Here is a 27,320-nt window from a genome sequence, read left to right as displayed (position 1 = left end):
AAACTCATCACTGAGTCTTCTGGATCCGTTCCAAATTTAGGTGCATCCTTGATCCACAGCAGCATATGTATATGAGGAGCACCTCTTGCTTGGTACTCCTTTCTCCAGAAGAAATCCAACACCTCTCCAAGAGGTGGATTCTTCTTATTCATGATGAAAGACATCATAGCTTCAAATCTATGGTTGAAGTACCTGCATACATTGACTGGATCCAAAGAGCACAGTTCTCCGGGTGTCTTCAATTCGATGTTTTCAATGTTTCCATTTGCCTCTCGTAGAAATTCAAGTAACTCTTCCCAGCCATACTCGGCACAGCTCAGAGTGAGGAACCATGTGGGAGTTCCTAAGTTCCTCAGCATACATTTTAAATCTCCATGACGACGGTACCAGTACTCATTAGTACCACGCTGACACGCCATGAAATTAATCAGGTGACAATCCAAAATACTGTCTTGGACATTGACTTTATCCATAAAGTCACTTGCCGAGATGTTTTGCATGTGTATACCACTTTTCAAGATGTGGTTCACTGCATATGATAGTCCAGACAGATCGCTTTCAAACAGGAGATGAAACAAATAGGGAATACATTGTCGAAACCTAGCATCTCCTGCATACAATCGCAAAGTCCGGTATTCAGAAGCAGGAATTTGATGAGGTCGCTCATCATATCTTCCTCCCTGACCTGTTGGAAAAAGCTGTGGGAAACACCGAGCTTCCAAACTTTCCTCCCAAACACTAATGGGACTCCCTTTGGCTTGTTTCATTTGAAACAACTCAATAGCATTCCCCATGACTTCCTTGGAATGCAAAGGATGAACACTATAATGTTCATATATTTCTTCACTAGTAGAGGGTTCTACTTTCTCAATTTGACCAGCACACAAATCGCTATCCTCTTCCTCACTTACTTCCTCTTCTGCAACATATACATTCTTATAGTACTTATTATTTTTTTTCAAATACAATGTTGCCTTTTTGACTTTCCTAACATCCACTAAATCTTGCCATATTTTCTTATTCTTTGTCGGAACCCCATTAACTAACATAACCAGAGGTTCCTCTTCCATTTTTTCTACTCCAATTGTGTTAATGTTTTTCTTCAAATCTAGAGGCAAATAAACAACTCTTCCCTTTAATCCTCTCTGTAAATCTGATGGAGGCAATTTCCCTGTCTTTGGCTCCATTCTTACAATAGCCTGAAAGGGATGGATACTTTGAATCAAAATAGATTCATAAGTATTTAAATCCTTCAATTCAGAAGGAATCTCAACCAATTCCAGATTATTATGAACTGCTCTAGCAGGCATCTGGTTTTGATTTAATTTGTTACAACAATAAGTACACACACGTTGATCCGATCCCAAATCAAAACAATTTTCTACCATCAAGTATGTTGTGAAATCCTTCCATTCACTATTATTTTCCCTTTCACTTTTTGCATATAAATCCACTAACTTAGTCTGATTCTTATAATAAGTGCGTCGACAACACACACAAGTGAAATTAGGCCTCTCACTTGATTTCACCTGAAACGTCGCAATTTCCCTCTGAAAATTATCTGTACTGGAAACCTGTACACTATCTTCCACATTACCCTCTTCTTCTTGGTCAATTTCAACATTCTCCTCTTTACTTCCAAAGTAACAAAACTCAATTTCTTCACAAATATTCTTCACATCTATTTCAGAACCATGCAAAAGAGCAGCGCATAATTGTTTAAGCATAATTGCTGGACTCTTAGCATAATACAACATTCTAACTAATTTCCTCACTTTATTAGGATGCACTGCTAGCATCCTGAAATGATGAAAAACACTCTGGCATACTCTCCTGGAAAGACAAGCCAGTGAATGACCATGCAAACCTGTCACTTCTCTCACTCTGCAAGGATCTAATTCTTGCAACAACTTCATTTTCTGCTTCAAACTTTTCTTATTAAATGTCCGTACAAAATCACAAAGCAAATTGATGGAATCCTGTCGCACACTGCAAATACTACTACACTTCCAGGTGTACACAGGACCCTTAGGACGTCTTCCTAAAACCTCATTACCTAACACCTCTTCTGTCTCTGTTGTCACAAGTTTTTCTTTTTCAACTGGACAACCATCTTTCACTTCATAAGCTCGACCAGTGGTGTCAACTGCATGCACCAAATCATTATCCTGGAAATAACTCTCCTCATTAAAAAATGCCTCACAACTTGAACTATGCATCCATTCTCCGGAAAACACTTCACAAAAATTACTACGATTAACTATTCTCTTCCATCTACTATTTCTTTTGAAATCATAAATTGCCTTGTTTAGCTTCCTAATTCTATTGATTATCAAAATAAATAATCTTTGCTTTATTTCAAATGCCTGATCAATAACTTTCTCAAATTTTTTTTTCTCTTATAAAAAACCACTTTCTGTTGACCTTTCTTAATATTTTTTAACAAATTGCCAATTATCCTGTTGCGGAACATTCGTCTACGAATGTCCCTAAACTGTTGTTTCCTTCTACTATCATGCACAGAGTTATCTCTTGCTCTAGCAGTAACATTTTTGATTGGCCTTTCCTTTCCGTTTAAATTGCTTCTCTTTTTCTGGACTAAAACATTTTCTGTAGTACTACTTTTTTTTCTACAAATGTTTCTTATGAATGTTTTTGTGCTCTTACCCGGTGCTTTTTTGGTGACTTGACAAGTTTTTTTTGTAGAGGACTGCTGCATTATTTCATGGACCTGCTGTCTTTGACGTTTTGCAGCCTTTCTAAGTCTATCCTTGGTTGGCATTCTCAAATCTTGAAATGATCTGCAGTTGAGTCTGTGGTAAAATATATTAAAAAATGTTATTAACCACTATTACCAAACAGTAAATCAATAACAGTCATCAAAAACTTAACACACTACTTGACATTTTTACATAGAATATTTTTTAGTGCTTTGGCAAATTTAGAATACAGAAATAGCAGAAAAGAAATTAAATTCTTCTTCATTTACCTGTCCTGTTTTATATGTGAATCTGATCTAATTTTATGAGCATATTTTAATATTTTATTGAAGACACTACACATAACCTGTTTTTGAAGGTGTGTTTAATTTAAAATTAAACAGTTTACATTTTTACTTTTCATTTATTGTAAATTTTAAAAATAAATGTTTATAGTTCCATAGGCTCAAGCAGGTCAGCTTCCCACCCTATGTCATACAATTCTGACAAATCTGCATCCTCATCATGTTCTTCTTCATCCTCAGGATTTAAATCATCCAAGGGATCTACTTCCACTGACGTTTCAATTACGAGTTCAATGATGAGGTCAAGATCAACTGATTGCTGATTGTCGCTCATGTTGATGTTGTCGTTATCTTTAAAGAAAGATAACAACAATGAGATGTTGCAGAGTAACAGACAAATCTCAGAGATTATAATAGTAAAATTGTTTAACAAGAGTAACATTTTGCAGCTATTATTTAGCCATGTCCAGCGATGCTGAGGAGGTGAGGCCTATGTCCAAGTTTTCAGTGAACAGGACTCATCTCTTCTTAACATTGGATAAGCCTCACCGACTCTGTGTCCCCTGCTCATACTTAAATGTACAGGGGCAGATTTATGCTAAGTGGCGCATCCCCACGGATGCACCAGTTAATGTGCACCGCTGCTCTGCCACCCATAGTGTGCCGCATTTACAATGTGGAGCACCATTGAGCAAAAACAGCACAGATGCGTCATGCATCTGTGCCGCAAAAGCAGCACATTGCAGGAATCACGTCATAAGCGCGACATGTCTACTGCAATGCACAGGAGGAACCCTCACATTGCATGGTGCATCACTTCTTATGCCTGTTTCAAACAGGCGTAAGGATTTGATTCAGCAATGCTATAAATCTGACTCAGTGAAATCTTCTAAATTTCACTGTGTTAGTTTTACAGGGCTTTCATGCAAATTAATGCATACCTTGTAACAAAACACCTATATGAAAACTGACGCAGGTTTCATGTGGCACAGGACTTTACAGCATGACACATCTGCCTAGATGCATCAAGTTGTAAATATGTCGCCACATAGCAAATCTTTTTCACCGCCGCTGCGTCACAAAAGTGACGCACAGTGACGCAAAAGAGACATACACCTATCATAAATCTGTCCCTAACATGTTAAATGATTGATTCAGGATGACATTAAGGTGTGGCCTATCCAGAGGTTTCTTTAAGGTGAGGCCTACTTAGGGTTGCAGATTAAATTTACGCTTGTTGAAGAGTACAGAGGAGATAATACATGTGAAGACCTACCAATGAAGTAAGTCATGTCCACTTCACTCTTGAACAAAGGCCAGACCTCTTCTGTGACCGTGGACAGACCTAAACCTCATCTGCACAATGTGATTCGTAAACTTAGGAAACACAGGTGATGTAATTGAAAAATGTGGAGTTTCTTTTCCTCATTTCACAATCACATCACTTGTGTTTCCTTTGCTTAGGTATCTCATAGTGCAGATGGACTCTAGCATATGAAAGAGTACACATAAGCTGAGCAGTGTATACAACAATTTTTACATTTACAGAAGATTCAGCTTCTTATCTTGTTGGAGATGAAATGAGGCCTGTCTTGCAACATGGTGCATGTTTTACATCACTGCTGCATCGGTTTCATGTGGCACGGGACTTTACAGCATGACACATCTACCTAGATGCATCAAGTTGTAAATATGTCGCCACATAGCAAATCTTTTGCACCGCTGCTGCGTCACAAAAGTGACGCACAGTGGCGCAAAAGAGTCATACACCTATCATAAATCTGTCCCTAACATGTTAAATGATTGATTCAGGATGACATTAAGGTGTGGCCTATCCAGAGGTTTGTTTAAGGTGAGGCCTACTCAGGGTTGGAGATTAAATTTACGCTTGTTGAAGAGTATAGAGGAGATAATACATGTGAAGACCTACCAATGAAGTAAGTCATGTCCACTTCACTCTTGAACAAAGGCCAGACCTCTTCTGTGTCCGTGGACAGACCTAAACCTCATCTGCACAATGTCATTCGTAAACTTAGGAAACACAGGTGATGTAATTGAAAAATGTGGAGTTTCTTTTCCTCATTTCACAATCACATCACCTGTGTTTCCTTTGCTTAGGTATCTCATAGTGCAGATGGACTCTAGCATATCAAAGAGTACACAGAAGTTGAGCAGTGTATACAACAATTTTGACATTTACAGAAGACTCAGCTTCTTATCTTGTTGGAGATGAAGTGAGGCCTGTCTTGCAACATGGTGCATCTTTCGCATCACTGCTGCATCGGTTTCATGTGGCACAGGTTTTTTACAGCATGACACATCTGCCTAGATGCATCAATTTGTAATTTTGTCGCCTCATAGCAAATCTTTTGCACCGCCACTGCATCACAAAAGTGACGCACAATGGCGCAAAAGAGGCATACACCTATCATAAATCTGTCCCTAACATTTTAAATGATTAATTCAGGATGACGATAAGGTGTGGCCTCTCCAAAGGTTTGTTTAAGGTGAGGCCTACTCAGGGTTGCAGATCAAATTTACGCTTGTTGAAGAATACAGAGGAGATAATACATGTGAAAGCCTACCAATGAAGTAAGTCATGTCCACTTCACTCTTGAACAAAGGCCAGACATCTTTTGTGTCCGTGGACAGAGCTAAACTTCATCTGCACAATGTCATTCGTAAACTTAGGAAACACTGGTGATGTAATTGAAAAATGTGGAGTTTCTTTTCCTCATTTCACAATCACATCACCTGTGTTTCCTTTGCTTAGGTACCTCATAGTGCAGATGGAGTCTAGCATATCAAAGAGTACACAGAAGTTGAGCAGTGTATACAACAATTTTCACATTTACAGAAGACTCAGCTTCTTATCTTGTTGGAGATGAAGTGAGGCCTGTCTTGCAACATGGTGCATCTTTCGCATCACTGCTGCATCGGTTTCATGTGGCACGGGTTTTTTACAGCATGACACATCTGCCTAGATGCATCAATTTGTAATTTTGTCGCCTCATAGCAAATCTTTTCCACCGCCACTGCATCACAAAAGTGACGCACAGTGGCGCAAAAGAGGCATACACCTATCATAAATCTGTCCCTAGCATTTTAAATGATTAATTCAGGATGACGATAAGGTGTGGCCTATCCAGAGGTTTGTCTAAGGTGAGGCCTACTCAGGGTTGCAGATCAAATTTACGCTTGTTGAAGAATACAGAGGAGATAATACATGTGAAGGCCTACCAATGAAGTAAGTCATGTCCACTTCACTCTTGAACAAAGGCCAGACCTCTTTTGTGTCCGTGGACAGAGCTAAACTTCATCTGCACAATGTCATTTGTAAACTTAAGAAACACAGGTGATGTAATTGAAAAATGTGGAGTTTCTTTTCCTCATTTTAAAATTACATCACCTGTGTTTCCTTTGCTTAGGTATCTCATAGTGTAGATGGAGTCTAACATATCAAAAAGTACACAGAAGTTGAGCAGTGTATACAACAATTTTCACATTTACAGAAGACTCAGCTTCTTATCTTGTTGGAGATGAAGTGAGGCCTGTCTTGCAACATGGTGCATCTTTTGCATCACTGCTGCATCGGTTTCATGTGGCACGGGTTTTTTACAGCATGACACATCTGCCTAGATGCATCAATTTGTAATTTTGTCGCCACATAGCAAATCTTTTGCACCGCCACTGCGTCACAAAAGTGACGCACAGTGGCGCAAAAGAGGCATACACCTATCATAAATCTGTCCCTAGCATTTTAAATGATGAATTCAGGATGACGATAAGGTGTGGCCTATCCAGAGGTTTGTTTAAGGTGAGGCCTACTCAGGGTTGCAGATCAAATTTACGCTTGTTGAAGAATACAGAGAAGATAATACATGTGAAGGCCTACCAATGAAGTAAGTCATGTCCACTTCACTCTTGAACAAAGGCCAGACCTCTTTTGTGTCCGTGGACAGACCTAAACTTCATCTGCACAATGTCATTCGTAAACTTAGAAAACACAGGTGATGAAAGTGTTTTTTTAAAGCCTTTGCACCATTTTTGGGTCACTTTTAACATGGCTATGTAACTCAAAGAATCAAAATCTAAATTTGCCAAGCACAGGTGCGAGCATATTTACAAGGAATTTGCACCACGGGGAAAGGTCTTAAATTAAAATGGGAAAAATAACATCAGAGACACTCAAATGCCTTATAAATATGCCCCTAACAACCTATGAAGCTCTAGCAGTACATATCCAGAAATGTAATTGATTTCAAAAAACGTTTTTAAACACAACATATAAATCAATTGTATACCTACATTCATGGGGAAATGACTTAAAATGTCCTTAAGACACATGAAAGCGTTTTTTGATTGCCCTTGCACCATTTTTGGCTCACTTTTAACATGGCTATGTAACTCAAAGAATCAAAATCTAAATTTGCCAAGCACAGGTGGGAGCATATTTACAAGGAACTTTCCCCACGGAGAAAGGTCTTTTAATTTAAAATGGGAAAAATAACATCAGAGACACTCAAATGCCTTATAAATATGCCCCAAACAACCTATGAAGCTCTAGCAGTACATATCCAGAAATGTAATTGATTTCAAAAAACGTTTTTAAACACAACATATAAATCAATTGTATACCTACATTCATGGGAAAATGACTTAAAATGTCCTTAAGACACATGAAAGCGTTTTTTGATTGCCCTTGCACCATTTTTGGGTCACTTTTAACATGGCTATGTAACTCAAAGAATCAAAATCTAAATTTGCCAAGCACAGGTGGGAGCATATTTACAAGGAACTTGCCCCACGGAGAAAGGTCTTAAATTAAAATGGGAAAAATAACATCAGAGACACTCAAATGCCTTATAAAGAAGCAGACACCATTATTTCCTTGTCATAAATTTTAAAAGCATTCCTTTTCCTCAAAAACGATTTTCAAGTCATAATTTGAAAACACTGCACAGCTCCTATGTACAAAAACACCCTGTCAGTACTAATACTTCACATTATCTCCAATTACAATTTCTCAAAGAAACAAAATCTATTTGTAAAACACTTCAGACAAAGCAACATTTTAAAAACACAACTTTCTTCATAATTTTCTCCTTAAAGCATACTATTCTCTATCTAAATTAAATAAATCTTTTCTCACCTTAGCAAATACTTTATGAGTTTCAAAACAGTCTCAGAAATACACCAATTTGTCTTCAGCAGAACAAAGGGTATGCACTCCAGAGGCTGCAGCTATAGAAAGCACAGAAATGCTGTAATTCATCACACATATCTCTCATGTCACCCAATCAAAACTCTTCCCTCACTTTTTTCAAATCAAAACCCTTCCCCCCTCTGCCCTCTCTGCCTTTTTTGCATAGCAACCACCTCCTGGAAAACCTCTGGTGTTTGCAAGTTCACACAACAATGTTTCAATTGAACTCTGAACTCTCAGCGCACCTGCGTATCCAGTGCAATCTTTCATTAAATGATTTTTGCTTGACCATTCAAATTACATCTTTCAAAGAACTCATCCATGCACCCTAACTTTCTGTTTTCAGCAATCAAAATCCACCAATCACTGTTACTGCTTCATTAACACAGAAACTCCACATTTTTTTTCATTTTAAACTCTTATTTTTTCAACTGCCATTTCATTGCCACACTTCATCTGACTGCAGCAGAACCTCCTCTCACCATGTTTTCTGTCTGGATTGTTGGACATAGTTACATCTACTGGGCTCAAAGGTATGCTGAGAACAGAAATTTACCTAACCTCAATTTACAAGATGTGGAAATTAAGTGGTTTGGCCACAGAGGATTAAAATGTCACCAATTGATACCATTGGTGAAAACCTTTATGCATTTGCCAAAACCTGACCTGTTAATTGTGCACTGTGGAGGTAATGATTTGGGCACTTTGACTGGAGTAGGTCTGGAAATGCTTTTAAAGGACACCTTTGAGCAATTAATGGCACTTTTTCCTCAAACTGCCTTAGTATATTCAAATATATGCCAAAGACAGAAATGGAGGTGGTCGAACCAATTTTGTCCACAAATTGAGAAGTCGAGGAAGCATGTAAACAAATCTGTTTCAGCTTACATGAGAGACCATGGAATGGGCTCCATGTACAACAATAACTTGCGTTACTACATGCAAGATATCTACAGAGGAGATGGAGTTCACTTCTCAGATGAAGGGAACAGAGTTTTCATTCTGAATTTAAGACTGTGCATTGGTACCTACTTATAAGTACCTAAATGTACCATAAACCCAAAAGCTCTTCTCAGAGCTACCCTACATCTGATCACTCACAATTATTATTTTACTCTAACTTTTTTCACTAATTTTCAACAAAGTACGCTCCCCGGAGCGCTACCCGGTACGCGAACCGGAAGCTAACCACGCGAAATTTCTTAAAAAAATGTTTTTTCCCCGCACATATGGGCCTCCTCAGCCACCCTCAGAAAACTTAGTGTGTCAAGATACGTCTACCGTACCCCCTTCTACCCATTCTGAACATTATTTGCCCTCCATCTTGTATCTTAATTCGACTGAAACACAAAATGGTGGACTCCCGTAACGCTGCTGGTTCGCGTACCGGGGCGCTCGCCAGTTCGCGTACCGGGGCGCTCCCCGGGAAGCGCTCCATTAAAAAAGGTGGGAAAGTAATTTACAGAAGAAACCCTTGAGACACTTTCACCAAATATAGATTTGCTCATACTACATACCAATCCCTACCATTTTCACAAATTTGGTTGGAATTCCATTTAGCCATTTAGCCTGTAGACCTCTCTAAATACCCTGAGGTAAATTACTTCACAAAACACATCTGAAGTGTTGGAATTGACAACCAATTAAAATGTTACTTTCATTTTCTATTTTTTTTACCTGACATTTGATTGGTTATGTACCCGAATATATATAAAGGAAGAGAAGGAAACACAGCCATTTTGACTACTACTTCCTGGTGTACATTTCAATAGGATTTTCATTAATAACTTCAACTTCTTTTTAAAGGTAAGTTGTTATTTTAAAAACTGAAGTATATTGTGCACTTTAAGTTAATATGGTAAACTTTTTCTGTTAGTTATATACTATCCCTCTGTAGTACTTATACATTTAGATAGACTTCTCTGTTATAGTTATGGATGGAGTTAGGCTTCTCTTGTATAATTATGAATTTACTCACATTAAATCACATACACTTTTTTATATTCCTACTTCCACTCTGATACTATACACTGCCCAAAGATAAATTCACTGTTAAAAACTGCCTATCTAAAATTAATCCCAACAGTGCCCTACCTCTACTAATATATATTTTTTAATGCAAATTTCAGGCAAAATGGAAAGCGAACAAAAAATTTCATTTGAAATTGTCCTTCCAGAGTCCAACCCAGAAATCATTGATCCAAATGAGATTGAATTTATGGATGAAACTTGGGACCAAGAACTACTGCAATGTGTGGAATCAGTAGATGCCCTCCTTGAAAATGAGGACATTTTACACACTCAAACATTACAAGCTATGTTCAATGAAAATAACGACATTTCAGACTGTGAAATGTTAGACATTTTATTAAATTTTGAAACACAATCACAATAATAAATAATTGCTTAAAAAATAAAGAAATAAAAAAAAAATCAACAAAACAAACAATCAATTAACATACAATATTTGAAAAGTCTATCATTCTTTTTTCCTTATAGTACGCTCCCCAGACCGCTTCCCGGTTCGCGAACCGGGCGCTACCCACGCAAAAAAAAAAAAAAGCCTCCACATCAAACCTAGGGGGTCAGGGAGGATCTACTATGCCCCCTTATGGTCATTTCCCCCTTTGTTTTGGCCTCCTCTTGTCTCTCGATCCTACCGAGAGACAAGATGGCGGCCGCTCCGGACTGTTTAGAATGTTGACAGACACCGGAGAGCCAATCAGCTTCGCTACGCGAAGTTCCGTTACGCGTCAAGTACGCGAACCGGAGCGCTGCCCGGAGCGCGCTTACAGATATATATCTTTTTTTGAACGTTAATTTCTCAAAATCCACTGGATCACATATATTGAGACCTAGCAAAGGCACATCGGGCTACCAGTCCCTACAATTTTGCCAAGTTTCGTGCAAATCCATTCAGCCGTTCGGGCTAAAAGTGAGGCCAACCGCCCTATGGAAATTAACATTGGAAAAACACGTTTTGGGACCCCCCTTTTTTCTCGGCCCCACCTTGACGAACCCCCCCCAAATTTTCAGGGGCTGCTCAGAAACAAAATGTTCCATTTTCCTGAAAATTTCAGCCAATTCCGTCCACAAACGCCAAAGTTATTAGACGTAGAATTTTCAAAAATCCCATAGAGAAAAAATCCTAACTATATATACCTACTGGCGACCGCCAGTAGGTAATACATATATATATAAAAACATGCAATAGCAGCCAAATCACATCAGAGCTGGAATATGCTGTGAAGAATTTCCACCATACATGAATAATATGCATTAGAAACATGAGAAACAACACAAAAGATTGTTTTAAAACTGTTTTAATGCTTAGGCAGCAGTAGAAATTCTTATAACACCCTGAAAGCGTAGAAAGCTCCCAGGCTGCATTGCAAACACACAGTCTAAAAAGACTGAAAAGCTAACCTGTAGCTGAATACCAAAAAACTGACACCGTGCCTTTAAGGCACCCATGACCCCCTGTATCCCATCATGCCTCAGGGGTGACAGTTAGGTCAGTTGTTCTTTTCGGAGACTGAAACAAACCCAGTAACAAAATAGGTTAACAATATCTCCTTATTAAAGAATATCCTTTGCCCGGGGAGGCGGGAGGGTTGCTTATGACTTTGATGAGGATACCCCTGGAAGAGAACTAGGATTACAGGTAAGTAACTAATCCTTCTCTTCCAGGGGATCCTCATCAATAGTCATAAGCATTAGAATAGAATAGCGAGCCTCTCCTCATCCCTGCGGGCAAAGGAATGACAAGACAGTAATCTCATCAACAAGCCTGAGCAGCCTATAGGCTACCCAAACAGATTTCTCAAGGAGGCTTGCCCTACTTGAGTATCAGCCCTGGAATCAGATTCGAGACAGTAATGTCTCGTAAACGTATGAACTGATTTCCAGGTTGCAGCTTTGCATATTTCTGAATTTGGAATGTCATGTAAGAAAGCTACTGTAGCGGCTTTCCCTCTAGTGGAATGCGCTTTGGGTGACACCAATAAAGGCTTGCCTGCAAGCTGATAGGCCAATTTAATGCAAGAGACAATCCATCTGGAGATGGACCTCTTGGCCGCTGGAAAGCTCGTTCTCATTGAACCATAGTTCACAAACAGTGATCCGTTTTCCTGATCCCTTTAGTCTTTTCCAAATAGAACTTGAGTACTCTTTTAAGATCCAAGGAGTGCAGTGACCGCTCGGCTGGGGTCGTAGGATTTGGAAAAAACGAAGGGAGGGAAATGGACTGATTTATGTGAAAATCAGAAACCACTTTAGGCAAAAAAGATGGATGAGCCCTCAGGACTACTCTATTGTGGTGGAAAACAGTATATGGTTCCTTCGCACAGAGCGCTTGTATCTCGCTCACTCTGCGCGCTGAGGTAATCGCCACCAAAAAAGCAGCCTTCCAAGAGAGAAGTTGCAAGGAGGCCTTGTGGATGGGCTCGAAAGGAGGTGACATTAACCTGGATAGAACCAGGTTCAATTCCCAAAGAGGAGAAGGATTTCGCACAGGGGGGTACACTTTTTTCAACCCCTGGAGGAAGTCCTTAACCACCGGAACCTGAAAGAAAGAAATCTGATTAGGTGATTTCCTGTAAGCTACTATGGCTGACAAATGCACTCTAATGGAAGCATATTTCAAACCAGAAGTTGCCAAGGAAAGGAGGTATGGCAGGATTACCTCCTCCTGCCCTTTAGTCGGATCTAAGTGATGATCCCTACACCAAATGAAGAATCTTTTCCACTTAAACGCATAAGACGCCCTCATGGAAGGTCTCTTAGCCTCCTTTAAAATGTGCATACATTCGGGAGGCAGATTCAAATGCCCATATTGCAGGACCTCAGGTGCCATGCTGTCAGATTCAGTGATGGGAGGTTGGGATGCAGTATCCTCCCGTTCATCTTGCTCAACAGGTCCGGCCTGCAAGGAAGCCGTCTGTGTGGACACACAGACAGATGCAGAAGGTCCGGGTACCACCACTGCCGTGGCCAATCCGGAGCTATCAAGATCATCTCCATGTCCGACCTGAGGAGCTTGGAAACTACCTTCGGAATCAGAGGCAGGGGAGGAAACGCGTAGGCAAAAGTTCCCGACCAATCCATCAGGAGAGCACTCCCCTGCGTCCCTGGCCGGTGGAATCTGGACGCGAAGGCGTGGCATTTTGCGTTTTCTTCGTCCGCAAACAAATCAATGGCTGGATGCCCCCAACAACGAAAAAGCTCTTCTACCACTTCGTCGTTTAGCACCCAGTCTGGCTGATCTTCGAAGTGCCTGCTGAGTGCGTCTGCTTTGATGTTTAATTCGCCTGGAAGGTGCACCGCCACCACTGACAGGTTTCGAGAGAGAAGCCAGTGCCAGATGGTTTGAGCCTCCCAGGAGAGAGGGCGAGATCGTGTGCCTCCTTGTTTGTTCAGATAGAACATGGTGGTTGAATTGTCTGTCTGAACTAAGACTGCATTGGACTCGATCGCTGGAAGAAAAGCTTTGAGAGCTAGAAACACCGCTCTGAGCTCCAGCATGTTTATGTGGTACGTCTGCTCCTGTGCAGACCACTGACCCTGAATCTGAAGGGGACCCATGTGCGCTCCCCAGCCTTGTAGAGAGGCATCTGTTACTATAGACTGGGTGGGCAGTGGCTGATGAAAAGGTACTCACACCAGCACTTTCCTCGTCCGAGTCCACCATTTGATGGCGTCCTTCGCTGTCTGGGAAAGAGTGATACGATCTTCCCAACGCCCTGTCGCCTGGTCCCACTGGTCTTCGAGAGCCTGTTGTAGAGGGCGCATTCTCAGCCTGGCGTTTGGGATGAGAAAAATGCAGGACGCCATGGAACCCAGCAGGGAGGCTACCTGTCGGACTGTTGGAAGCCGAGACTCCAATAGAATCCCGCACTTCTGCTTCATAGAAAAAAGCCTCTCCTCCAAAGGAAACGCTTTTCCCAATTTTGTGTCCAGAACGGAGCCTAGGTAGTGGATGGACTGTGTCGGCCGCTGGACTGACTTCTCCAGGTTCACATGGAGACCGAGCCTGTGCAACTGGTGCAGGCAAAGTTGCAGATCGTGCGTCACCTGAACCGGAGACGGGCCCTTTAGGAGCCAATCGTCTAGGTATGGGTAAATGAAGAGTCCCTTTTTGTGAAGGAAAGCCGCCACCACTGCCATGCATTTGGTGAAGACTCGTGGTGCGGACTTGAGTCCGAAGGGTAGCACCTTGTACTGGTAGTGTTTGCTTCCTACGACAAACCTCAAGTACTTGCGATGCTGTAGAGAAATCGGAATGTGAAAGTATGCATCTTGCAGATCCACCGAACACATCCAATCTCCGGCTTGAAGATGTGGGCATATTTGGTGAAGAGCTAACATGCGGAACTTTTCTCTGACGATGACTTTGTTTAGGAGACGCAGATCTAGTATAGGCCTGAACTTGTCCTCCTGATCTTTTTTGGGGACAAGAAAGTATCTTGAGTAGACTCCCTGTCCTCTTTGAGAGGGAGGAACTTCCTCTATAGCTCTTTTTTGTAGCAGGACTGACACTTCTCTGCGGAGTAAGCTCAGTTGGTGAGGGCAAGAGGTCTTTGGAGGAATGCTTTTCGGGAGTGCACGGAAACGTAGCCTGTATCCATTGCGCAGTATATTCAGCACTCACTGATCTTTTGTGATGCTGACCCACTCTGCCAGGTGTTGTGAAGCACTTCCTCCCACTGGAGTGGGCAACGGTGCCAGAGGAAGCCACTGATCAAGCCTTTCCTCCTCTCGTAGTGGTAGAGGACTGCTGGTGACCTCCTCTACCCCTGTTGGATTTGCCTCGGAACTGGGATTTTCCTTGGTTCTTATTGTGGGACCACTGAGGGGTTTGAACCCTCTGTTGAGCCCCTCTCCCCCTGTTGGTCTTAAAGCGGCGTTTGAATTCTTTTTTCTTCTCCAAACCCACCGCTTTTACCGTATCCAGTTCAGTCTTCATACGGGTCATCTCTTCGTCTGCATGTTCCCCGAAGAGAGAGGAACCCGAAAAAGGAAGATTAAGGATGCGATGCTGAGCATCCGGCTTCAGCCCTGTGAGGCGCAACCAAGCCGACCTCCTGGCACAAACCCCATGTGAGTAGGAATGTGCCGCAAGCACTGCACCGTCTGCTGCTGTGCTGATCAACTGGTTCGCCACCAGACATCCTTCTGTCATAGTTTCTTCGAAGTCCTTCTGGTCTTCCTTTGGCAGTTTGGACTTGAACCTCTCCATGGAGTCCCATAAGGCTCTGTCGTATCTACCCAGCAGTGCGGCCGCACTGGAGACCTTCAGCGTGGAGGCAGCTGAATTGCAAACTTTGTGACCCCACGAATCTTAAGATTTGCTGTCCTTATCTGGTGGGACTGAAGAGGAAGCAGCAACTGCATGAGTCTTCCTCGCCGCTGCCACTATTACAGAGTCTGCTGGAGGGTCTGATTTTACAAAAACTGGGTCAGAAGAAGCCGGCTTGTATTTCTTTTGTATGCGGGCTGGCACCGCTCTGATGGCTGCTGGGGTTAGGAAAATGTCCTTGACCGGATCCATAATCCCCGGGACTAAAGGCAGCAATGCACGAGAGATAGATTTTTTGTGCAAAGTCTCAAAAATCACAGTCGTAGTAACCTGGGGGACAGACATTTCAATGCTCAGCTTCTGAGCTCCTCTCTGCAGGACATCCAGATAAGGGCCGATGTCATCCACTGGAGAGGATCTGGAAGTAGGACTATCCGTCAACGTGGGAGAGTAATCCCTCTTGGAAGACCGGGTCGAAGAGGTTGAGGAAGTAGACGGAGTTCTTCGATGTCTACGATGAGCACCGTGCCTCCTCTCACGTGATCTTCTTGGATGCTCTTCCTTTCTAGGAGAGCGAGATCTGACCGAATCCTGTCTTCTTGGTGAACGAGATCTGACAGGATCTTTTCTGGGAGATCGGGATCTCACCGGATGTTCCCTTCTGGGAGAGTGAGATCTGGTTTGTCTTCTCACAGGTGATTTGTCTGTTTGGCGCCTGGGAGGACTACGCCTGTCCACTTCATCTACCAGTCTCTGGAGAGGAGATCTGTGCTGCAGACTGACGTACTCTTGCATCCGTTTGGTAGCCCCTGACTCTCGCCAATGGTCCAATGATTTGTACCATCTGGGTGATAGTCTGACCTCCGCAGCCGAAGGATCTGGCTGACGCACAGGAGATCTGGGGACAGGACTTCTGGACCTTGAAGATGTTGTTGAGGAGCCAGAAGACTGCGAAGTAGAATGACGAGAAGCTGACTCTGTTACCATGACCACAGAGTTTCTTGACGACGATCGAGCCCTTTCTGAAGGTCTCGACGTCGAACGTTCCGGCGTCGTATGTTTTTCTCTCGACGTCGCACACCTCTGGGGAGTCGGCGGGTCCAACAATCTCGACTTCGAATGATTCGACGGCGATCGATGCGAGGATCTATGGTCTCTCGACGTCGAACGGTGATGACCAGCCGTCGACGGAGCCTTCTCTCTCGACGTCGAACAGTGATGACCAACCGTCGACGGAGCCTTCTCTCTCGATGTCGAACGGCGATGACCAGCCGTCGACGGAGCCCTCTGTCTCGACGTCAAATGTCTGTGCGACGACGGCAGAGGGGTATTGGTCACCCTCGACGCCGAGCGTCGACGAAACGCCGACTGAGACTGCGCCCTCGACGCCGACCGATGTCTTTCTGTCGACGGCGGAGGGGTCTTGGTCCTCGACGCCGAACGTAATTTCTTAGACGACGGCGGAGGGGTCACACTTCTCGACGCCGGTCATCGCCTGGATGAAGACGGCGGAGGGGTGACCTCCCTCGACGCCGATCGCCGCCAGGTTGACGACGGCGGAGGGGCCTTGGATCTCGACGCCGACCGCCGCCCGGTTGACGGCGACGGAGTTACCTTCCTCGTCGCCGATCGTCACCCGGTTGGCGGCGGCGGAGGGGATTTCGCCGACGGAGCTGGATCCTTCGACGTCGTCGACGTACCTGGTCTTCTTTTCGACAGCGAGCCCGCCGTGGACGATAGTTTTGAAGACAAACGATCCACCGGTGGTTCTTTCCTCAGCGCCAAGCCTGACGCTGAAGCTGAAGGGTGGGAAGACTTCTCTTTTGAAGATGTTCTAGCCTTCTTGGAACCCTTCTTAACCGGAGACCTTCCTCTGGATGACCTGTGAGCCAGGCCATAGATGCGAATTCTCTCCCTGTCTTTGAGAGTTCTTCCTGACAGGTGCTCGCAGTGAGGACAGGTGCCTGGATCATGTTCTTCAGGCAGACACAGGATACAAACGTCGTGATTGTCTGATTTTGCCTTCTTGTTACCACAAGAAGGACATTTGTCAAAAAGTGAAGGCATTCCCAGCTGAAAATGCTCACTCAACTGACTTAAAAAGACAGTTTCTTACTTGACTAGATGTAAAATGTCAAAGTAAGCAGAAAAAGTTGTTCAAAAAGAAGTAATTTTCTGTCAGAAAACAGAAAATTAGTGGAGCTGTGTAACCAGGATCCTTCCTGAAGGATACGGAAAGAACAACTGACCTAACTGTCACCCCTGAGGCATGATGGGATACAGGGGGTCATGGGTGCCTTAAAGGCACGGTGTCCGTTTTTTGGTATTCAGCTACAGGTTAGCTTTTCAGTCTTTTTAGACTGTGTGTTTGCAATGCAGCCTGGGAGCTTTCTATGCTTTCAGGGTGTTATAAGAATTTCTACTGCTGCCTAAGCATTAAAACAATCTTTTGTGTTGTTTCTCATGTTTCTAATGCATATTATTCATGTATGGTGGAAATTCTTCACAGCATATTCCAGCTCTGATGTGATTTGGCTGCTATTGCATGTTTTTATATATATATGTATTTATATATATATGAGTATATATATGTGGGGCACATATAATATAGTGTTTCCGGGGTCCCGCGCATGGGTGGGAATATTCTAATGCTTATGACTTTGATGAGGATCCCCTGGAAGAGAAGAGATGGGGATGTTAATGTCAAAGTCCAGCTTCCTCAGAATTTCCATCTCCATGGAGATGATCTCATTTCATCGACACAGGGTGGGCAGCGTTCCTCAAACTTTGAAGAGATTAGAATGGCTGTGGAGCCGATGAGCTGCAGCTTCTCCCTCATGCTCACAGACACTACCAAGAAGTGGTCCACCATCTTCACAGCCAGGTACAGCGTCTCATGGGTGAGCTCAAAGTTCTCCTGAACCTCCACCATCCAGTCGACTAGGATGGCCCTCATTTCCCTGCTGATGTCCTGCTGTGTCGACATGTAGTTGGGGATAACAAACTTCGCCTCTCTCTGCTTCATGAAGCTGAATATCTCCGTGGCATATATCGAGCTGACAGAGGGGTCATCAATATCCTTGTCAATGTTGTCAATCTCTGGAACCACCTGTTCAGGCTTCTTCTCTTCCACCGGGAAGGGCTTCTCAACAGGCACTTCAATGACATCCTTATCAACAATGTCCTCAGGTTTTGTTGTGGTCTCTTCTGAAGGTGGTTTCTTTATAGATTTCTTCAGGTTAATTTCATTGTGTTTCGATACGCCTGGAGGAGCGTTGTTTTTCTGAATCTTCTTGGTAGCAGGTTTGACACCATCTTTCTTCTTAAGCTGCACTACGGGATTCTTGTGTGCATTAGTAATGTCTCCGAAGGCAGAGCGCTTCTTGGGTGCTCCCTGCGGAGAAGATGGAGACCGCTTGGCCTGACTTGCATCATCCTTTTCAGGGTTGGTGTTCTGTGTTGCCGCAGGTTTTCCTGGCAGTCGTGGTAGTTTACTGTTCCCAGCCCTTGGGTTGCGGGCAGTGGGCATCATTGTTCAGCCTTTTCCAAACAAGCTTATTACGCAGATATCCGGAGAACCTCTAATGTATCCCTACAATCTCTGTGCACATCGTACTTTTTGTCTCCAATGTGCGTCCCCACTCAGCACAGGTCCCCCTACCATTTCACAGTACTGTGGGTACCAAACAGCAGATCTCCTCCCTCTGGTCAAAAGACTGAACTTTCTGCAGACTTATCAGAAGGAGGAGAAGCTGAAAGCTGTCTGAAATAAGTACACTCACGAGGTTTTTTTTGAGGTTGCCAATATGGCCCCCATGGACATATTAAGCCTGGAAGAGGCTCTGAAGAGCTAACCTTGGAAAGAGCTGCACTTTCGATGAATTACTTTGGTTGGCTCCACTTTGTATATAGATTGTAAATTCATATATATGTTTTAAATATTCAAGTGTGCTGTCTTAAGTTAAACTAAATTGCTGTTGTAAATATTTTCTTATTCAGATGTTGAGTGGTAGACCACATATAAGCTGTATTGGAGTTTCGCAGAGGCCGGGTAAAAAAGACATGAGATTTGTAAATAAATATGTGAGGACTGTTTAAAAAAAAAAAGTGATTCGATTTGCTGAGGGAGATGTTTTTTTCAACAGATAATCTTGGTTATGCAGGACTGGGAGATTACATTGGTTGGCTGTATATTGAACAGAATTGTTGCTATTGCTAATACAGGACTGGAGGCTCGGTCCTCGTGCCCTAAAGTTTAAAGGACCAAAACATGAAGGAGTAGGTTAGGATACACTGACTTCCTACAACTTCTATTGGGGTCCCAAAAGGAATCCCCGCAGCGACCATAACATATAAAATTCATGCCATGGGAACCTCAGTACTCCTATGAGACCCAGCGTGGTCCTCTCATGAAGTACCACAGTACTCATAATCATCAATAATGTAATTTAACATGCCAGGAGTGATGAAATATGTGAAGTAATAAGCAGTGAATGATGAGGTTGCAAGTTATAGATAGCTCAGTTAACTATAGCTGGAGAAATTTGGTAATTATATGTGTTTTAAATGTTAGCTGTGTGTGTGTGTAGTTTGAGAGATTGGCATAGATATATACTCTTTGGCACCCTAGCAGTAAGTTATAGTGGCTGTTTCTAAGCAGCCCGTTACAAGTTAGGAAAGTCACTTATAAGAATAGTGAAAACTCTTTCAGAAACATGTTTCAAAAGAAAAAAAAGTAAGGAAACCAGGGCCATATGAACATAGATATGCTGCTTACCCCAAATACTGGAAAACAAGGCACTCCTTCTTTCTTAAAGCACACTTCACAGTCATGCATTGTACTCCATCACCAGCTGTTATCTCCATTCTTTTTTCTGGTTCCTGGAAAGAAGGATCTTGGTGCACTGCCCTCAGTCTTTTGGGCTTTTTTTCTTACAGAAACCTTTACAAAACAAACCTTTTCAACTGTATCTTACTGGAAGTCTTTTGGGAAACGGAGGCTTGTATCTTGATTTCATGACAAGAATTATTCTCCTTAGAATTGTCAATAAGGCCTTAGATAACCATTCCATAATGTTACCTGTCTTGAAAAACTATTCTGGTGTAGGTTATAAATCTTGTTAAACTGCTCCTGAGAATGTCATGGTTATCAGGACTCTTGGAATAGGCTGGATTTTAGGCAATAACATGCGACAGACATTGAGTTGAGTTTGTGGATGGTCCTTGTTAGTAACGCTCATGTTATTCGTGCTTAACCCCTTGCATGCTGGTGACGAACCCCAGCCGTCACGCTCCGCGGTGCTCGTGTGCTGATGACGGCTGGGGTTCGTCACGGCCCGCCCTGTTCGTTTCTTTACCGCACAGCGGCGGAAACGGGCCAGCAGCGAAGGGGTTAGTATTCTCGCTCTCCTGTGGAAAGTGACCAATTTTACAGATACCCCTGATGAAGGGTTCATCCTGAAATGCATTGGGTGATTTTAATAAAAACGTGACATATGGAAACATTTAATTCTCCTGTATTTTTGATGTACAATGATGAATAAGTATAAGAATGGATAAAATGAATTGATGAACAAAGAAAAAGCGAATAGCGAGAAGTCATGTAGAAACTGTGAATATAAAAGAAGAGATAAATAGAAATTCGATTTATTGGATTAATTTGTGGCAGTCATGGCTGTGCAGCTTGATGGGGACCAGATGCGGTTTCTTTCGCGTTCATTCTACATTGCAGCGCAAGTGGGCGTAGCGCGTAGCAAGCGAGCTCGCCAATATGGTTCAAAAGAATTTAATAGAGTGAATTTGTACTATAATAAAACATGGAATACAAGGTGTGCATCCCGTCACTACTACTGTACACATTTGAGGCAAGGACACAGATGCCAATTCATCAATTCTCCATACTGTGAGATGGACACTAACCTGGAAATGGCTACATAGACATGTGAAACTACCCCAGGGGAAAATGGGATAAGAAAGGGAGACAAACATAGGAGTTAGCTCAGACCCCCAGGGTCTTTTGAGGTAATCCTTCTGGAGCACTCACAGGTGGTGCAGAAGAAGGTTTGGATTGTCTATGCTCAGCGTCACATTAGGCAGGTCTGCAGAAGCTGGCGCATGCACAGGTGTTAGCCGTAGGAATTGCAGTCTGCATGATGTTGACTGTTATGCACATTTATTTATTTATTATGTATGTGTTTTTTTAATGCACAACTATTGCTTTGCAGGAGTCTCTTGGTGTTGAGAAACATAAGAGCTAGAAGTTAACTGAGGAAGGAATGGTTCTTACCTGTAATTCCACTTCTCCTTCAGGAGAAACTCAATTGAAACCATAAGCACTGAATAGTACCGCCAAATGCAGGGATCCAGAAACCCTTTTTCCAAAAGTCAAATTTTGTGTAATATCTTCGTATTACTTTGGAAAGGCCAGAAAATGTAAGTGACAAAAATGTATCATTTAGCAGCTTAAAATGCAATATGGCCAACTCAATCGATTTACTGAAACAGCTAGGAAAAATATATAATGCCTTGAAAAATCACTAAAATGAAGAAAAGTGACACTTAAAAAACTATCCTTCACGACCACTCTTTATTTTATTTTAAAGTGAATGAAGGGGAAGGACAGAGCAATGCACCCCTACAGACTGCAGCTATGTAAGAGTGAGAAAAAGACACTGAGCCTTGATGGGCAGCTAGACCTCCAGTGTCCCATCATGCCCTGTAGGTGACGCTTACCTCAGTTCTTCATGACGCTGCAAATAGCAGTTGAGTATAGATCGGCTTTGATCAGGGAAGAGGGAGGGTTGCTTAAGATTTCAATAGAGATTCCCCCGAAGGTGAACTGTGATTACAGGTAAGAAACCATCCTTTCTCTATCAGTGGATCGCCACCAAAATCATACGCAATTAATAGAATGGTTATCTCATCTTCTAAACTGCGAAGGAAGAGATAAAAGATGTAGAACTAAGCAACACGATTTGTCAAAGAGGTATGTCCTATTTAGGTATCTGCTCTAGAATATGATTCAAGGCAATAACGTTGTTTAACTGTCTGAATCACAGAGATTGGAATATTATACACAAATGCCGCAGTAGCCGCTTTACCTCTGGTTGAATGGACCTTTGGTTCAGATGGTAAAGCTTTGTTAGGTTTCTGATAGTACAGGGGGATACAAGACACTATCAACCAAGGTAAAGACTGTTTAAATATGTCAAAAACAGGCCATAATGGACCTTAGTTGATAAACAATGGTTTTGTCTTTCAACAGTGTATAGTTTTGTCTAGGCAGAACATTAATGCCTTTCTCACAACAACTTGTAGATGGACTTCTCCACTGGTGATGAAGGATTCTAAGAAAATGTAATCATTTAACATGAAAATACCAGACCACCTTAGGGAGAAATTTGGGGTGAGTTCTCACTACTACCCTATTTCTGAGAAAGATAGTGTAAGGTTTGTAGAAACATAGAGCGTATATGGTAAACCTGCATGTAGATGTTATAGCGATTAGGAGGGATCCTTTTGTGGAAAGATTTTATAAGGAAGCCTTATTTGTAGGCTCAAAGGGAGGACATATGAGACAAGAAAGCACAATATTTTATTCACTTAGAGAAGAAGCTCTCCAGACAGGAGGAAACCCCTTCTTAATGCCTTCCCAAAAACATCTAAGAATTAAAAAAAAATACATTTGTGAAAGACATTTTCTGTAGGCAGCGATTGCTGCAAGGTGGACTTTAGTAGAGGAAAATTGCAGCCTTTCTTTAGCAAAATGAAGTAGATATGAAAGCACTGCCTTTTCTTGGCAGGTGATAGGTTCAACATTATTCAGAGCGCACCAGAGGAAGAATCTCTTCCATTTAATACTGCAGGGAGCTCTTGTAGATAGTTTTCTAGCTCCCTATGTTCATGCACTCTTGAGGAAGATGCACATGGCCATATTGTATGAGTTTGGGAGCCAAGCTGCCAACTTCAAGGATTATAGGTGGGGATGAAGAATTTGGTCTCCAAACTGGTGGAGACCTCCAAGTGAGTGAATCTGATGATCACTGCTGGGGTACAGGGATTGGGGAGAGGGGCGTTTGTCTGACTAATTGGTCCTCCGGCATTCCTCAACATGCCTGGTTGGCATAATAATAATATTGAGGCAAAGTTTGGGCATTTCTGGCCTTCTCCATTTGCGAAGAGGTCTATTTGAGGGAAACCCCAATTAAAAAAAGACGCCTTGCAAACAGCATTGTTTAAGACCTAGTTGGCTTGAACTTTCTGATTGCCTGGCAGATGAACAGCTGCAATCCTGAGATTTCTGGGTATTAACCTTCTCCAGATTGTTTAAGCCTCCAGGGACTAGACTCTGGATTTTTTCCCTCCCTGCTCGTTCAAATAATGGATGGTTTTTGTAATGTCGGTCTGGGAAAGGATGAAGATCTGCTTGAATCAGAAACGATAAGCCTTCAGGTCTAGGAGCACTGCTCTAAAGTCTAGGAAGTTGATGTGGTATGTCTGTTCCTTCAGAGACCAGGTGACATGAAACTGAGGATGATCCATGTGAGCACCCCAACCTAATATACAGGCATCTATTACTAATGTTTGTGTTCAGAATGTCTTGATGAAAACTCCTTTCCTTGAACAGGTTTTGTGGAAGACACCATCAACTGAGCGGCCATTCTGAGTGAGTTGATAGGGTTAATTTGTCTTCCCATTTGTATGGGAACTGGCACTACCAGTCCACCAGACATCATTGCAGAGGGCTCATATTCAGAAGTGCATTTGGAACTAGGAAGATGCAGGATGCCCTTGAACCCAGAAGACAAGATCTTGGTGTCACTGTTGGGTGATCAATTTTCATCAGATTGAGACATTTCTGAAGGATAGATGATAGATAGCCATCTCTCTCTTCTGAGGGAATGTCCTTTGTATCTACAGTATCCAAACTGCTCCCAAGTAACAAAGGGATTGTACTCGGTGGAAATGTATTTGTCCTGGTTAACGTGCAGGCCCAATCAGTTGGGGGTGATAACCGCCAATTGGCAACTTTGACACCCTAGCTGAAATGCTTGTGACTTGTTCAGTGAATTGTCTACGTAGGGGTAGAAGAAAATCTTCAACTTCCTGAGATGTGCTGCAACAACTGCCATTTTCAATATTGTTCAGCTATATTACAATAGGCATCTTGAAGGTCTACAGAGCATAGCTAATCCACCTGAATAGTGAGGGTAGATTTGATGCAGAGCCAACATTCTAAACTTTTCTGTGCAAATCGATTTGTTCGCTGTCTTGAGATCTGGCATTGGTCTAAATTCATTCTTTGCTCCCTTTTCTTCACTAGAAAATAACAGGAGTAAATTCCTGTTCCTTTGTGAGGAGTAGGGATCTTCTCCACACAGCCAGTATTTTCAAACGGGTAGAGAATTCTTGCTGAAGGTGTTCCCAGTGTATAGGGGATAACTTATTTGCTGGAATTGCTGGTGGAGGGTATTTGGATGTATGTCGTTAGCATGCATGCTTTTACAACGCATGCCTTTACCACGCAACTTTTACAACGCAAGTCGTTACAACGACTTGCGTTGGGGGGCACTGGATAGTGAATAGGCTAATTTACTATTCCAACTCCAGTCCCCGTGGATAGTAGGGAAGGTGTTGGATAGTAAATTAAACTATTCCCTATCCTAGAGCGCCCCCCAGCGCAAGTCGTTGTAACAACTTGCGTTGTAAAAGTTGTGTGGTAAAGGTAGTTCGTTGTAAAAGTTGCTTTGTAAACGCTGTTCACCGGGTATTTGAACCTGAGACAGTACCCTTGTTGCAGGATATGCAGAACCCATTTGCCACTGGGTTTGGCTTTCCACTCTAATGGGGAAAAATTACATTCCCCGCTACAAGAGAGGGTAATGGGAGAGGGGGAAGTGAGAACTCATTGTTTGCCACCAGCTGTAGGTTTAGTGGCTGTGGCAGATTGTTTGTGACCTCTTCTATGCCTGGATTCACTTCTCTGTTGGTAATGCCTCTTGTGTTGATGTTGTTGACCCTGAGGTTTTTGAGGGGTTGAAACCTCTGAGGATAATATCTATACTCATATGGTTTGTTAGAATGTTCTCTATAATCCTATCATTTCTCCAAACCAAATGCCCACAAGGTGTAAAAGTCCCCCTTTATCTGAGTCCTTTAATCACTGGCATACGACCCAAATATAGTATTCCCTGAGAAAGGGAGGTTCAAAACCCTGTATTGAGCTTCAGTTTGGAGGCCCGTAAGACTAAGCCAGGAAGAGCGTTGTAAAGCCAGGCCATGACTAACCCGGGGCGGAGTTGGCGGAGTGCCACTTTGCGGAATTCCACGGAGTTGGCTAAAAACTCAGTGGAATTCTGCTCCGCCCCCTGCCTGCCTGCAGCATGATGCAGGCAGCCACCTGCGCGGCTTACCTGGTGCTTCTCCACTATGCTGTGCCCTGCCCAGGCTGTCCTCCTCTTCCTGGCTGTCTCCTCCTGTCTCCAGGCTCACCCATGGCAAAAACGAAACTCCTATTCTCTACATCTTGGGAGGACTGAGCATGTGCCAGTGCATGTACAGTACTCCCAAGAGTGACGTATGGCGTAGGGGTTTGGTTTTGCCATGGACAAGCCTGGAGTGCAAAGGAGTCAGCCACGAGGAGGAGGAGGACATCCAGGCAGGGCAGGGCAGGACACGGCATGGTGGAGAAGCACCATGACCAAGTAAGCCTATGGCAGCCTCGGGTGGATGGCAGGACAAACTCCGCTCTGCTGTGGAATCAGAGTTTTTGCTGAACTCCGCGTTCCCAGCGGGGTGCAGAGTTGGTAAAACTCTGCACACTCCGCGGGCAGTGTGGCGTTTGACACCCACCCTTAGCCATGACAATATCCATGGGTAGCATGAAGAGATGTATCTGCCACAGCACTGACAAACAAGTTACTTACCTCTCGTAACATCTTATCTGGTAGGAACTCTATATAGCCGCAGATTCCTTACCTTAGTATTATTCCTCAGGCTTCAAACTAGATCTGGAAATTTTTCGTAAGCAGTACCCCTGCATGCCTGTAGGTGGCGTTGTTCCGTGTTGTCCCTTTCGTTGGAAGGGACGTGCGCATTGCCTATATAGGAGCCACTCCAGCGCACAGACTTCAGTTTCTTTTGGGGACTTTCCACATCAGAAGCGCAGAACCATAAAGAGAACAGACCACTGGTGTGTGAAGGTATAGCCCTGAAAATAGAACAGCCCTGCATCTAAAAATCAGTACGCAGAGCTGGGAGAATGGATGGGTTGGTAAGGAATCTGCAGCTAGACAGAGTCTCTTCCAGATAAGGAGTTACTGAAGGTAAGTAACTTGTTGATCTGATAGAGACTTCTACCCACATTTTCCTTACCTTAGAATAGATACCCAAGCAATACCTCAGCGGAGGTGGGTCTGCAAAACAAATTTACACTAGAACGTCATGCAGGAACGAACAGGCAAAGTGCCTGTCCCTACAGACCTGACTGTCAAGGCAGCAGTGCTAGGTAAACATGTGCAGAGACTACCACGTTACTGCATGGCAGATGTCCAGGACCAGAACTTTGCGTGCTAACGCAGTGGTCGCAGCCTTGGCTCTGGTGGCATGAGCATTTAAGCATGAGCATTTAAGCCCTCAGAAGGTTGCTTCTTGTCCAGCAGATTCTGATACAGAGCACGATCCACTGCGCACTGCCTTTCCTTTCTGGGCACTGACATACCCCATGAAGAGTTGGTTGTCCACCTGGAACGGTTTTGTGCAGTCAAGGTAGAACAACAACACTCTTTTTGGGACCAGCCGGTGAAGTTGCTCCT

The 27,320-nt window shown here is 43.1% G+C and overlaps 1 protein-coding gene and 1 pseudogene across 2 annotated transcripts in view; both read right to left on the bottom strand.

Annotated features, from left to right (window-relative positions):
- Positions 1 to 19,039, bottom strand: part of LOC144782545 (G2/mitotic-specific cyclin-B3 pseudogene) — a 32,582-nt pseudogene extending 13,543 nt beyond the window's left edge.
- Positions 1 to 27,320, bottom strand: part of LTBP2 (latent transforming growth factor beta binding protein 2) — a 1,439,407-nt gene that overhangs the window by 945,794 nt on the left and 466,293 nt on the right. The gene's annotated exons all lie outside the window — the stretch shown is intronic.

The sequence above is a fragment of the Lissotriton helveticus genome, chromosome 9, assembly GCF_964261635.1.
Source record: "Lissotriton helveticus chromosome 9, aLisHel1.1, whole genome shotgun sequence".
NCBI classification, from domain to species: domain Eukaryota; kingdom Metazoa; phylum Chordata; class Amphibia; order Caudata; family Salamandridae; genus Lissotriton; species Lissotriton helveticus.
Note: the sequence above shows the minus strand (reverse complement) of the source record. Positions and strands in the feature narration are given on the sequence as shown.